We start from the raw sequence: 15,580 nt of genomic DNA on the forward strand, positions 1-15,580 counted from the left end.
TAACATATTAACATCAGTACTTGATAAATGATCAATCGAAAAGGTTTAATTATTTTTATATATTCTCACCTTGATATTTCAACAAGTTCTTGTTTGTATAACATTTGGAGCAAGTTGTAATCCAATTTGGCAAATCAAAGTAACACATCATTCTTTGTTTCCTGCTTCTCATAGATTGATAAGATAAAGAATTGAATCTCAATTCGAGGAATTCCTTTGTGCAAAGATTGCTCAAGATTGCTCAAGGGCATGCGTCACTTGCTCCTTAAGAGGAGAGTTCAAATGTGGAGTTGCAAACTTAAGATGAGTAGTGGAGAAATCAAGTGCGTCTTCTAAAATATCTTCCTCATGAATCCTGACATGTAAAGCTTCATACAAGCTCAATAATCCTAAATACATCACTAGCAAGAGACTCCTTGAGTTTGCCATTTTGATCTAAAAAATTGCTGAAAATTTATATATATATATATATATATATATATAAAATACTACAATAGGGAATTTGTAGTACTTCAAGAGGTACTTACTTAAAGAGATGTTGTAACCATGTTACCTAAGCAATCGAAATTGAAGAGCACAAGTGAATAGCTCATCATTATAGTCATCGCCCTCAAAGTTTGAATTTTCATTGTAAATCTGATCAAAAATCTCATCGATTTCTTTCTCAAAGTGATGGGCTATGCCAAGGCGTTCAATAACATCAAACAAATTCAATGTCTCAGCCAATTTCCCTCTAGTAGCTAACAACATACTCCTTGTTTCTTCCTTCAACACTTCAATCTCTTGAGCATACTTTTGTGCAACCTATAAATATATTCAAAAGCCAAAAGAAATCAAACTACATAGTCAAATAAAAACAAAGAACTAAGAAGGTACTATGAAGAAAAGATGATGAATATTAATTAATTACCTGATTGTCGATAGAGAAAGAAAGGAAAAGATCGCCCCATAGACTTGGAGAGAAAGTTGGCCACGGGGCGGACAATCTCTTCTTCTTCAGTACGATTAACTATATTACTGCAAACTGCAGCTGAGGCCATTGCTAAATATGATAGCATTTTCTTCTTCTTTTAAGGAATAAAAGAATGTGGTTAACTCTTAATTTGAAAACTGAAGGAAGAGAGAATGCAACTCTAAAGTCGAAAATTGATGACTTAAATGGAAGAGAAAGGACAAGTATATATAGTGTGGTAAGATATACAGAACCAATTTTCTAAACATTTTTTAGTTGTATGTATGTTGACCATCTCTTTTCTTTTTTCAAATTTGGAGGAATATAACCTTATTGTTTTCCTTACTTTGACTATATACTAGAAAGAGCCGCAGCAGCCATTTTAAACTACCCTGCCAGTCTCAAATTATTTGTCGTTATAGAATTTAAAATAAAAAAATTTTCATTTTTGTTTCCAACATAATTTAATTCATGGAAATAAACTTCAACCACGAATAAAAATATGAAGAAACAACAATTTTATTGATAAATGATGGGTTACAAATCTGTTCCTCCCTTATTCTTCTCTCTTGATTTTCTCCGTAATTTGAGGGTTGTCAGTAGCATATTTCTTGAATGTATGAAGATTTGGATATAAATTTCTCTGTAATTCAAGGGCCGTTAGTGGCGTATTTCTCGAACGTAGGAACATCTAGATTTGATCTCCATGAAAGGAGGATTTGTCTTCTTGATGTATTTGATTATCAAAAAGAGAGGGTTTTGATCTTTATGAATATCCCATGAATTTATTGGGACTTTTGAGATCTTTGATCTCTTTGTGAATATCTCGTGAATTTGTGGGATACTGGAGATGTCTTTTAAAGGATATTTGCCACCTTTATATAGGCATAATTTAGGGTTTAGGTTGAGTAGCCATCAAGCTAGATTTATATAGGCATAATTTAGGGTTTAGGTTGAGTAGCCATCAAGCTAGATTTAGGGTAAAGTAGCCTCCAAGAACTCTAACCAAAATTCAACTCCTTTTGTAGAGTCCACAAAATTTCAAGGTCTACAAATGTCCCCTGCTTCAAGGCTTGTCGGAGTGTAGACTTGATGAAACTCAAAGACGAGTCTTAAAGTACCGCACCATCTTTATGATCCTGCAGCTACAGATTTGTATATTTGATTTAAGAGAGAAGAGATGAAGGGCAGATTTGGTCCCACTAGGCGTGCCAATTTATTTTCAACACAATTTAATTCATGGAAAATAAACTTCAACCAAAAATAAAAATATAAAGAAACAACAGTTTTATTGATAAATGATGGGGGTACAAATCTGTTCCTCCCCTGATTCTTTTCTTTTGATTTTCTCCGTAATTCGAGGTCCGTCAGTAGCATATTTCTCGAATGTATGAAGATTTGGATATGAATTTCTCCGTAATTCGAGGACCGTTTGTAGCATATTTCTCGAACTTAAGAAGATTTGGATATGAATTTCTCCGTAATTTGAGGGCCGTTAGTGGCACATTTCTCAAATGTAGGAACATTTAGATATGAATTTCTCCGTAATTCGAGGGCCGTTAGTGGCGTATTTCTCGAATGTAGGAACATTTGAATTTGATCTCCATGAAAGGAGGGTTTGTAATTCGAGGGTCGTTAGTGACATATTTCTCAAACGTAGGAATATTTGAATTTGATCTCCGTGAAAGGAGTTATCTTCTTGATGTATTTGATTATCAAGAAGAGAGATTTGATTATCAAGAAGAGAGATGTATTTGATTCCATGAAAGGAGGGTCTATAATTCAAGGGCCGTTAGTGGCGTATTTCTCGAACGTAGGAATATTTTGATTTGATCTCCATGAAGGATTTATCTTCTCGGTTTATTTGATTGTCAAGAAAGGAAGAGAGAGTTTTGATCTTTATGAATATCCCATGAATTTATCGAGACTTTTGAGATCTTTGATCTCTTTGTGAATATCCCGTGAATTTGTGGGATACTAGAGATGCCTCTTTAAAGGATATTTGTCACCTTTATATAGGCATAATTTAGGGTTTAGGTGAGTAGCCATCAAGCTAAATTTAGGGTAAAGTAGCCCCCAAGAACTCTAATCAAAATTGAACTCTTTTGTAGAGTCCACAAAATTTCAATATCTATAATTTTATTGTTCTCCAAAACTTTCAGCGCCAATTCAGGATTTTACTTCCTCTCTTCATTTTTTATTTGTCATTATTATGTTTTTCAAGGTCAATTTTTATGAATTTTGACTAACATTTTAAGATGTATTCTTTCATCATTTTCATATAGTTTTTGAATATCTAAAATTAAAATTTAAAATATTAAATTATATATCTTAAAATATTGATCAAAGTTCATACAGATTGACCTCGAGAAGCAAAACGATGAAAAGTAAAAATAAATAAAGATAGTATTGTTATTCCTTAGCTTTGGTGTTATCTAAATACTTTTTCATGCGTTTACAGAAATGTCAATGTCTTTTCCATCAAACTTGTTACACTAAACGTATCTAATGTAATTTATATCTCCTATGAGATTTAGATTTGAAAGTTAGTTAAATATAAGCAAGTTTAACCCAAAGAAGGCAAAATAAGTTTTTATTTATTCCCTTTTGTATATGTGACCGAGTAAAGTCTTTAACTTTTATTTGATGGGTCCCCCGCTAGAAATTTTTAATGCACCTTGTTATCGTTTGAGTCAGTTTTAATGCCCCCAAAAGGTTAGGGGTCGTTTGATAGTAGTGGTCGGGGATGATTAATTTTGAAATTATTTTAAAATAAATATTGAGATAAAATTTAAGAAATAATTTATTTTGAAATTATAATGTTATTTTTATTCCTTCTTGAGGATGAAATAACTAATTTCGAGATAGTTAATCTTGAAATTAGTAATCACAAAAAATTTATTTACCAATCAAACAAAAAAGAACTAAGAGTAGATCCCTGATGGTAAATAAGTTTTTTAGAAACCAAGAAAGGGGCGTATGCTAAGTTGGTTGAGAGTAAGGACGAAGAAGAGAAGTGGGTAAACAGAAAAGAGTACAAGTTAGCTAGGAAGGAGGCTAAGTTAGCAGTTACGGCGGCTAAGACGGCAGCTTTTGAGAGCTTGTATGCGGGGTTACAGGAGAAAGGAGGGGGAAAAAGTTGTTTAGACTCGCTAAGGCTAGGGAGAGGAAGGGTCGTGACCTCGACCAGGTGAAGTGCATTAAGGGGGAGGACGGTACAGTGTTGGTGGAGGACGGCCACATTAAGAATAGATGGCATTCGTATTTTCATAGGCTCTTGAATGACGAAGGGGATAGAGCTATTGTGTTAGGGGAGCTGGAGCACTCAGAGGAGTGTCGGAATTTTAGTTATTGTAGACGTTTTAAGGTAAAGGAGGTTAGAGAGGTTGTTCGCAGGATGCGAAGGGGTAGGGCGACGGGGCCTGATGAGATACCGGTGAATTTTTAGAAGTTTTCTGGCAAGGCTGGTCTAAGGTGGTTGACTAGATTGTTTAACAAAATATTCAAGACAGCAAAAATGCCCGAAGCTTGGAGGTAGAGTACTATGATCCCTCTTTATAAGAAAAAAGGTGACATTCAAAGTTGCAATAACTATAGGGGTATTAAGTTATTGAGTCACTCTATGAAGATTTGGGAGAGAGTGGTCGAGGTGAGGCTGAGATGGATAGTGTCTATTTTGGAGAATCAGTTTAGATTTATGCCTAGCCGCTCGACGACGGAGGCAATTCACCTGGTACGAAGGGGCTGGTTGAACAGTATAGGGAAAGGAAAAAGGACCTACACATGGTGTTTATCGACTTGGAGAAGGCATACGACAAAGTCCCCAGGGAGGTGCTTTGGAGATGCTTGGAGGTGAGTGGAGTCCCGGTGGCATATATCAGAGCAATTAAGGACATGTATGATGGAGCTAAAACTCAGGTGAGGACGGGGGGAGGAGACTCAGAGCATTTCACTGTCTTGATAGGATTGCATCAGGGATCTACTCTTAGTCCCTTTTTGTTTGCTTTGGTGATGGATGTGTTGACGCGGCATATTCAAGGAGAGGTGCCTTGGTGTATGCTTTTTGCAGATGATGTAGTTTTGATTGATGAGACGTGGGGGGGGTGAATGATAAATTAGAGGTGTAGAGACAAACTCTTGAGTCTAAAGGGTTCAGGTTGAGTAGGATCAAGACAGAGTATTTGGAATGCAAGTTTAATAACGTGAGGCTGGAGAATGAGGTAATAGTGAAGTTGAAATCACAGGTGGTATGTAAGAGGGATAGTTTCAAGTATCTCGGGGCCGTGATTCAGGGTAACGATGAGATTGACGAGGATGTATCGCACCGTATTAGGGCGGGATGGATGAAGTGGAAGCTCGCTTCGGGGGTGTTGTGTGATAAGAAGGTGCCGCCCAAGCTTAAAGGCAAATTCTACAGGGTGGCAGTCCGTCCGACCATGTTGTATGAAGTGAAGTGTTGGCCAGTTCAGAACTCCCACATTCAAAAAATGAAGGTGGCGGAAATGTGGATGTTACGTTAGATGTGTGGGCTAACTAGGGGGATAGAGTTCGGAATGAGACTATTAGGGAGAAGGTTGGTGTGACTCCAGTGGAGAATAAGATGCGGGAAGTCCGATTGAGATGGTTTGGACACGTGATAAGGAGGGTCATGGATGCCCCGATTTGTAGGTATGAGAGGCTAGCTTTGGATGGTTTTAGGTGGGGTAGGGGTAGGCCGAAGAAGTACTAGGGAGAGGTAATTAGGCGGGACATGGAGCAGTTATAGCTCACTGAGGACATGACCCTAGATAGGAAGATCTGGAGGACGCGAATTAGGGCAGAAGGCTAGGGTCAGTTTGGTTCGCTAGTGTAGGGAATTACTTGGTGGGGTATTTTTCTTGGTATGATACCTTGTTTCATGCTTTATTACGAATCTGTTTACTTTTCTCTGTTTTCTATTACTTGTGGGTGTCGTATTTATGTTATGCCATATTGTTCCATGCTTTACTATGTATTTGTGTAGTATTTCGTGTCTCGAGCCGGGGGTCTATCGGAAACAGTCCTTCTACTTCTTTAGAGGTAGAGGTATGGACTGCGTATATCTTACCCTCCCCAGACCTCACTATGTGGGAATACACTGGGTTTGTTGTTGTTGTTATACCAATCAAACGATCCCAAGGTGTTTATGTTGGTAATAAGACACAACATATAAGATATTAATTTATACTATTCATTTACTTTTCAAAAGAAAACTAAATGGCTTGATCAATAGTGTTGGATATTGCATCTGTTACTCCTACAGTATTCTAGAATAATGAGTTATTTAGTTATAGAAGGAGTCCAATAATTAAATTAGTATAATATTCAGTTTTTAATTTTAGTAAGAATCTAATACTTTAATTGTAGGATGAGTCAACAACTTTATTCATATGCCTATATAAAGGCTCATAATTAATAAAATTTATATGAGAAAGTTTTATTGTTCGTCTTGTTCTTCAACAGTGGTATCAAGAGCATTTATCGGTCCTCAGGAATCAGTAAATTTATTGAAGAAAAACATAATTATTTTTTAATCCATACATATTTTTAATCTACTTTTAATCCTTACATTTATTGTTAACATAGGATTATTTTTAATCCTCACTTTTATTTTTAACGTAGGGCTATTTTTAATCAGTTTTAAATTCATATTATTTTAAATTTTGCTTTTCAAACCATGACAAGTAATACTCTCTCTGACAATGCCCCACAAACCTTCACTGGTGAAAACTATTAATGTAGACACGTCATTTTTGACCCTCTCCGACTTATAACCTATTTTTTGCATTAAATATTTATATTTTATCCAATATTTATTTTAACTCTTATTTCATTTTCATAGGTTTTATTTGAAAATAAATAAATAAAGTTACATTTGGGATATTTTTATTTTTACTTTAAATAATATGAAAAAATTGAAAAAAATATATATATTTTGTAATTTTATTTTAAATAAAGAAGCTAGTATTTTTAGTATTATCTTAATTATATTTATTTTTGGCTATTTATAAACTTTTATTGTATCTTCTTAAATATAAAAAATTAATTAGTTATTATTATTTATTTATATCATTTTTAGTTGTTATTATTATCTTCTATTAAAAAAGAAAAAGAAAATAAAATTCAAAATTTAATCCTATCTGATATCTTGTAACTGTTCTCCCTAAAAATCCTGTATTTAAGAATTTTCCCATCCATAATTCTACGTACATTCTATTGCTACAGATTACATAAGATATCAAAAAAATCAATCAGAGTAAAAGAAAAAAAAAAAGAGTGAAACATTCAAAATCATCAGGAGAAATACAGAAGGAGAAAAGAAAAGAGGGTGAAGTTGGGTTCGAGTTTTACGTTCGAATTTTTTGGTGTCAACGTTCGAGTTTCTATTTTAACTCATCATACAGGTTCCTATTTGATCCTATGTTATTTATTGTATAAATTTTGTTAAGAACCAAAACATGAATAAAGTTATTTAAATAATTTCATGTGTTATTCAGTATGTGCTATCGCTTTATTATGTGAATCTGTTAGTTACTATGGATTATATATTTGAGTTACTGAATAATTATATATTTATACATCAATTCAAAATTTGACATATTCTTTTGTCAATCTATATTATCAAATTTTTAATTGAGTACTCTATTTTTATATTTTTATACTACACAGATACACGCATATCACTGGAATACACAGTTTCTCGAAATCAGTCATTCCCCTCTTTCAAACACAAATAAACTCACACATACAATTCACAGAATCTATTTTTAAAACATAATATTCAAACACTTGGATATACATAAAAAAAATAGAGAGAAGAAAAAGATATAAAAACAGTAAAAATTAAGTGGAAAACAATGGTTTATTGTTTAGATTTTTCGGCGAAATTTTGCTGGAAAAATAACATAACCACAGTCGACGCCACTAATAGCAAAATTGACGCCGGAAAATCCCAACACAGCCTAACGGTTTAATCCACCCTTTTCCACCACTGTCGTCACTATTCCTACTGTTATTCCGCCGGAAAATCGCAAAACCGCCGACATCCGCGTAACCAGTCACCACAAACCGCTCGAAAACACTGTTCGGTGCTACCCTAATCTCCGCTGCCCCTCTCCCTTTTCCTACGTCACCGGCCAACAAAGCCCAACGTCACCGCCATCGTCCCCACTCCCTTTTTTCTGTCGCGCCACCCCTTTTCCCTTCCCTCTCCTGTCATGCCATGGCAGTTCGAATCTAGTCAGGTTTTGGCTATCCGGCATTGCTCTGGTAACTTCCACTGCTGCCATAGTGTAAAAGAAGAGAGAAGTAAAAAACTGAGTATTGAATACGTATGTGAGAGAAAAAGGGATTTTATATTTCTTTTTATTATTTTTTTCTTTTTGAATAAATACCCAAGTTTCCATATTTGAGTATAATATAAATTATTTTTATTTTTTAATAATTATTGAAAAAATGAATTATGAATAAATTTGATACTAATAAAATGTATTATTATTTATATTTTTACTTGGAGTAGGGTATCGTATATTTCAGGTTCTTTATTTTTTTTTGGGAATTTGTGTTCGAATCATATTTCAGGAATTTTCGTGTATGATTTGTCTTATAATATTAATTTGAGTTTATTTAATTTAAAGATATTAAATTTTGAGGATAATATTAAATTTAGCATAATATAGGTAGATTTGTGTATTTTATTTGTTTTATTATTTTACTAACAGAACTTAATAATTATTTATTGATTTGATTAATTGTGTTAAATGAATTTTACTTTAATTTATTATTAAGAATTTAGGCAAAATTTTAGACGCATTTTAAAATATTCATCTCAATTAAGAATACGGCATACACATCTTTCCTAGACATTTTAAAAATTCAAGGATGCAATAATGCACCTGAACAAATATTTTTCTAAAATTAACTTTTCACCAATTTATTTAATATAAGATAATAGATAAGTTTTAGAATAATAAAAACGAGCAATTTTAAGCCTTAACGTATTTTATTAAAATAATTTAAGTCAAGATAAATCCATACAAGAGACGTGCTAGAACCACGGAACTCGAGGAGTGTCTCACACCTTCCCCTCGGTCAATAGAATTCATTACCTATTTTTCTATTTTTCCAGACCAAATAAGAGTCATTTTCTTTTGATTGGGGATTCAAAAAGGTGACTTTAAACACCATAACTCTATTCCAAGTGGCGACTCTGCAATTAAAATAATCCCTACTCAAAACTATCACTTTAATTGAAAAAACCCTTCGACTCGACCTTCGAGCGAAAAAAGGGATGTGACATCTCTGGCTACTCTACTAGGGATAACCAGAATTTGAGCTTTTAATATTACTTTTACTTGCTTTAATTGTTTTGATATTTTATTTGTTGACTTAATATGTTACTTGTTGCTCATTTATTGCTTTGATATTGTTGAACTGTATTTATAAACTATCTTCTCTTACGCACCCCCTCTGCATCTATGAAATAGGATAGAAGGAATGCAATGTATGCATCCTACCTTTTTTTTAGATAGCCAGAGTGTCAAGGTACCTGGTGAAGGATTATTAGTCACATATGTTAGGCGGGGTTTGGATCCACAATAAACTCAGAGTAGCACTGCTACCGAACAAGTTGTCCCTCCCCGACTCGAGTGTCCGCTCAGGTAAGTCAGTCTAGACACCTATCCCTATTAGGCTAAACTTAGTAGAACTGAAACTCAGAATTTGGTTATCTTTATTAGGTTCCGCTTTATTTGCATCATGTGTATTTGACTTAGCGGGACTTGGCACACGGGCCGAGTCTGTCTAGGACGGATGTCCTTCTTTAAAATGACCAACATGTGCATCCTATGTGCTCTTTGACATTTATTTAAAAGACTTATTTTATTATTGATCGGCTTTAAGGTGACTTAGCGAAAGTAAGAGAGTTTTTGTCCTCAAATTTAATAAGTCATTTTAAAAAAAAAATTAAAAATATATATAGTTTTTAATGTCTTCATGAACTACGAGGGTCCGATTCTCACTATTTAGCGGGATACGTAGGAATCCCTTTTCGAGGTGCGACCGTGGCTTTTGAAAAATTATTCATAGATTTAGTAGGGAATATTTTGAAAATATGATTATTTTCATAATTATTTTTCTTATCCTCAAGTTCAATTTATATATATATATATATATATATATATATATATATATATATATATCTTAATAGCCCTGAATCTTTAGGGATCATGAGGCTAAGTTTTACAAAACCAAATATATATAAATCTTAACAGTCGTGAACCTTTAGGGGTCTTGAGGCTAAATTTTATACGACATATATTTCACGAACTACGCATACGTGATTCTCATCTTTAATGAGATACGTAGGTAGTCCTTCATGGATTCGGTGGTCTTAAAAAAAATGAACTCTAACACATTAGTTTTCTCCAAAATTAAAATAGTAGTAAGGTGGTTGGTTTGTGGCTAAGTTGGCTTCTCAACCCATACAACAGATGTTCAAAGAAAAAATAAAGATGACCCACAAAGAGGGTGTGGGGTCTGACAGTGAGGAAAAGCAAAATCAGTTGATTTCCCAAGAATTAGCATCAATGAAAGAAAATAAGTTATTGAAACAACATTTAGTGGAGATGTACCAAGCTTGGTTGAATGGACAAGTCCCGTCTTCCTCAATCCCTGGACTTTCTAATACAAATGATACAAATTTCGCTCAAGCTCAAACTGGCGATCCATTTTACCCACCTGCATTCAGCCCATATCCTAATGTGTCTGGCATTGTTAGTACTTCTACCATACGCCCACCAAATCCATCTATCACAAACAACCCGTTTTTGACTCTTGTAGCACCAGCTACTGCGGGTCCTCAATTGACAATATAGAAAGATATGGGTGAACCAAGTCAAGATCAATAGTATCCTCTTAAAATGACTTTCAAACCCCCAAATCCACATTATCATGCTCATCAACACGATTCTCTATCATGATTGAGAAGATTGTTAAAAGTAAAGAACAGAAAGAGATAGCCAGGAAAGTGAGAAGCTTAGAGCAGACTATGAGAAATATGCAAGGATTAGGAGGATCAAAAAGTGTTTCATACAAAGATTTATATATGTTTCCTGACGTTCATTTGTCGCTAGGGTTCAAAATACCAAAGTTTGACAATTACGAAGGGCACGGTGATTCAGTAGCACACTTGAGGCCTTATTGTAACCAATTAAGAGGTGCTGGATGTAAAGAAGAATTACTCATGGATTATTTCAGTGAGAGCCTTTCGAGTCTAGCCTTAGAGTAGTTTATGGATCAGGACATCGATAAGTGAAGTAGTTGGGATAACTTGGCTAATGAATTTGTGCAATAATTTCAGTACAATGTGGAGCTGATTCCTGATGAGAAATCCCTGACTAAGAAGAAGAAGAAGAAGAAGAAGAAGAAGAAGAAGAAGAAGAAGAAGAATGAATGAATGAATGAATGAATGAATGAAAATTTCAAGGAGTATACGATTAGATGGCGTGAACAAGCTGCTAGGGTGAAACTGCCAATGAAAGAAAGCAAGATAGTGAAGGTATTTATTCAAGCACAGGATGAAACATACTATCAACACTTGTTACCTACATTAGGAAAGCCATTTATTGAGGTCCTCCAAATGGGAAAAATGATAGAGGATGGAATTAAGATTGGTCGCATTGTGTGTTTTGCAACATTGAAAGGGACTACTCAAGCAATTCTGAAGGGTTCAGGAAATGTTAGAGGGAATAAGAATGAGGAAGATGTAGCTTCTATTGTAGCTGAACAACATGCACGTCGAAGAATACCACGTCGTTGTTACCCTCAGTCTCAAACCCAAGTTCATGCCCAAGCTCCACATAATCACTCCCAAAATCCATTATACTTCATTCCTCTACCTCCATATCAAGTATATAACTCATAATCTCATGTTCAGTCCCCATCTTACCCACAATGGCATGCACCAACTCCTTAGAGTCATCCTCCAATTCCATAAATATACCAAAGCCCTTCTAGGCCTGATTTTTTATCCAAGCCAAACAATGAAATAAGGCAAAAGTCGAGGGATAGTTTCACACCAATTGGAGAGTCATATGCCAGATTATTCCAGAGATTGGTACAGTGGGGCATGATCACTTCTCTCCTTGGGTACACTTCTAATCATCATTTAAAAAGTTTTAATCCTAATGTACAATATGTGTATCATTCTGATGTTTAGGGTCATAGTATTGAAGATTGTCGGGATTTGAAAAGAGAAATTGAAAAGATAATTCAAGATAAATCAATTATGGTGCAGAACATTGACAGTCAGGAAAGCTCTAGTCATGCTGATATGCAAACCAATGGCTAAGATGTCAAGCTCAGTAATTGGAAAGTCACTCTTCTACTCGTTAGGATGAATATTTAGTAGTTTGTTTTATTTCCATTTTTGTTTTATGAATTATATCAAGGTTGTAGTTCTAAATATATCTTGTTTTGTTTCTTTGTTGTCTTTGTTTAAACCCTTCTATTTTTCCTTTCAATGAAATGTGGTATCCCTTGTTGTTTGACTTATTTTAAGTTTATTTGTTTCTCTTTTTTTCATGCAATTCATTTTATGTTGATTCTAGTGCTATGACATGCCAGTGGAATTTTCAGCCAGATCTTAAAATCCAGTTTAATCATAAAACATTGAATTAAAGAACTAAAGTTAGAAGAAAAAGACATATGAGAAATAGGTAGAATGTAAAGATATTTGGTGACCATGTTGAAGCCTTCTTTGAAAATTAAGGCAATTATTTTGAGAATCACAAGAATAACTTGGTCATCAATTGAAAGACATATATCTCAATTAGGTTAAATAGTGGATGCGAGATCCTTATTTAAGAGAAACAGAAAGATAATCAGCTCTACGAAAGCATGAGTCATTCAATATGAGGGATGTACAACAAAGGTGGATTTATAGGTTTGACAAGTGTAAAAGAAGAAGTGGAACATATACTCAGTTAAAGTTAGTGTTGTTAAAGTGTCACACATGATCTTCATCTCCCTCTTTCATATTGCATGTTATGTACTTGCATTTTCAAGGATTGATATGACGAAGACATTTTATTTTGCTATCCAAACATTGTGTCATCCTTTGTTTACCTCATTTGAGCTTTAGTGTTATTTTCTTTCATACCCCTCTTTTGGAATCAAGATAGATTCAGCAAAGCTCGAAAGAAAAGTGTCGAGCAAAAGACTAAAGTCAGGAAAGTTTTAAAAAAAAAGAAAAAAAAGTGAAGAAAAATACGGCAAAAAGAAAGAAAGGAGAAAAAAGTCAATACCAACTGAAAAAAATAGAATCAAGCAAAAGAAAAAGTTATAGGAACTACGTATGACCTGATTCTCCCCTCTCGAGAGTGAGATACGTAAGTTGTCCTACTCTGGGCTCGGTCCAACCAAATAAATAATTTAGAATTACTCAATTAAAGAAACTGGGGCATGGGTTGATTTTCATTGTTTGAGTCGATTCCAAAAGTTGTAAGTCCCACCCCACTTCAAGTGTCGTTTGAGCCTCATGTCATCTTTTCTTTCTAACCTTATCCAAAAGCCAAGTTACAACCAAAGAAAGACCTTCAGATCAATTTTTGAGATTATTAAGGCGACGTATGCAATGCATATGATGACGCATTTTGGGAACCACTTGTCTTCCTCAGCATAAAGAGTCAGGAGAAAATAAAAATGAGAGTCTTATTGATTAAAATCCTCATGAGTACCGTAGAATGATGGTGAGATAAGAGAAATGAAATGAGAGAGTCTTATTGGTGAAAACCCTCATGGGCACCTTAAGACGATTGTGATTTGAAAAATTAAGAATAAGAGAGTCTCATTGGTGAAAATCCTCACAAACACCATAAGGCAATGGTGAGCTGAGAGAAAGAAAATAAGAAAGGCTTGTTGGCGAAAACTCTTCAAGATGTCACTAGTTGAATGGGATTTATAAGTGCAACTGACCTAAGGAACAACTCAATTTCAGGGCCATTAACTCAACAACAATTGGTGGAAAGTTTGGATGAAAAAATCAGGCAGCTTAATCCAAAAATACATGGCATAATCATTGAAGTTGACTGTTATTTTTAAGTGAATTTTTCACTTCTTTATTTCAAATTGGGACATTCATTTTTCTTCTATTTTTTCTGTATATCTTTGTTTTCTTGAGTCATTTATTCAAAAAAAAATCATCATTGTTATTTTTCTCGTGTCTTTGAGTCGAGTTCATGTCATAACAAGTGAGAAAAGATTTCAAAACTGGATACCGGCTTCTTAAATTGTACAAAGCAAGACAAAAGGCCAACACATGAAAGAGACATGATTCTAAGCCGAAATAAGGCATGCAGAAAGTTTTGTCAATAGACGAGTCTGGAAACTCATGAAAATACCAAGGTTTAAAGGGTTTATTTGAGAAGCATGGCAAAGCAGAGATACTGTATTTGTTTCAGAGTCACTTCTAATAATCTGAGTTTGGGTCAATGATATAGCAAATCGATGACAAATGCTAATGATTGGAAGCGAGGTTAAATGTGACAAGGGAAAGAGTGATTGCCACGAAAGTTAAAGCCACAAACCTGCCACCATGTTTTTGAACTCATAAGTTTTCTTTGATGAAACAGGCAACAGAGCATAAATATCAAGGGATGCAATGCCTCATTTCCACAAATGCAGGAAGCAATATTGCTGCACAGGTTTGATAATCAAATTATGGTAAAAATTCATCATTCTATATCCCTCGGAGCCATACTTCTTTGTCCGAGAATTTTAGCTTTCAATTAATATACTTCTTAAATTAAACCTTGATTCCTATAAGACGTACCTTTTAGTCGAGTCATTCCCCTTGATTCCTATAAGACGTACCTTTTAGTCGAGTCATTCCCCTTGATTTCTATAAGACATATCTTTTAGTTGAGTAATTTTCCTTGATTCCTATAAGACGTACCTTTTAGTCGAGTTATTCCCCTTGATTCCTATAAGATGTACCTTTTAGTCGGGTCATTCTCCTTGATTCCTATAAGACATACCTTTTAGTCGAGTCATTCCCCTTGATTCCTATAAGATATACTTTTTAGTCGAGTCATTCCCCTTAATCCTATAAAACGTACCTTTTAGTCGATTCATTCCCCTTGATTCCTATAAGACGTACCTTTTAGTTGAGTCATCCCCCTTGATTCCCATAAAACGTACCTTTTAGTCGAGTCATTCTCCTTGATTCCTATAAGATGTACCTTTTAGTCGAGTTATTCCTCTTTATTTCTAAAAGATGTAGATGTACTTTCTAGTTGATTCATTTCATTTAATCCCTGGAGATGCACTTCCTCGTCTGGATAATTTAAGTTTCATTTGGTTAGGTGGCGCACTTTCTAACTCTAACCTACACTACTAGAAGACGTACTTTATAATTGAATCATTTTATTTAACCCCTAGGAGACGCACTTCCTTGTCTGGGTAATTTGAGTTTCATATGTTAGGATACGCACTTCCTAATTTTGGTCATTAGTTTCACTCTGAAGAGACGCATTTCCTTAATAGGGCTTTGATTCACACTTTTTACTGTACTTTTTAAAAATTATGATCTGATGACACTCACAAAATTTT

At 34.5% G+C, this 15,580-nt stretch overlaps 1 pseudogene; it reads right to left on the reverse strand.

The window, feature by feature from the left end:
- Positions 1 to 231: 231 nt before the first annotated feature.
- On the reverse strand, positions 232 to 1,132 carry LOC107872442 (annotated as a pseudogene).
- Positions 1,133 to 15,580: the final 14,448 nt, after the last annotated feature.

The sequence above is a fragment of the Capsicum annuum genome, chromosome 5, assembly GCF_002878395.1.
Source record: "Capsicum annuum cultivar UCD-10X-F1 chromosome 5, UCD10Xv1.1, whole genome shotgun sequence".
Lineage (NCBI taxonomy): Eukaryota > Viridiplantae > Streptophyta > Magnoliopsida > Solanales > Solanaceae > Capsicum > Capsicum annuum.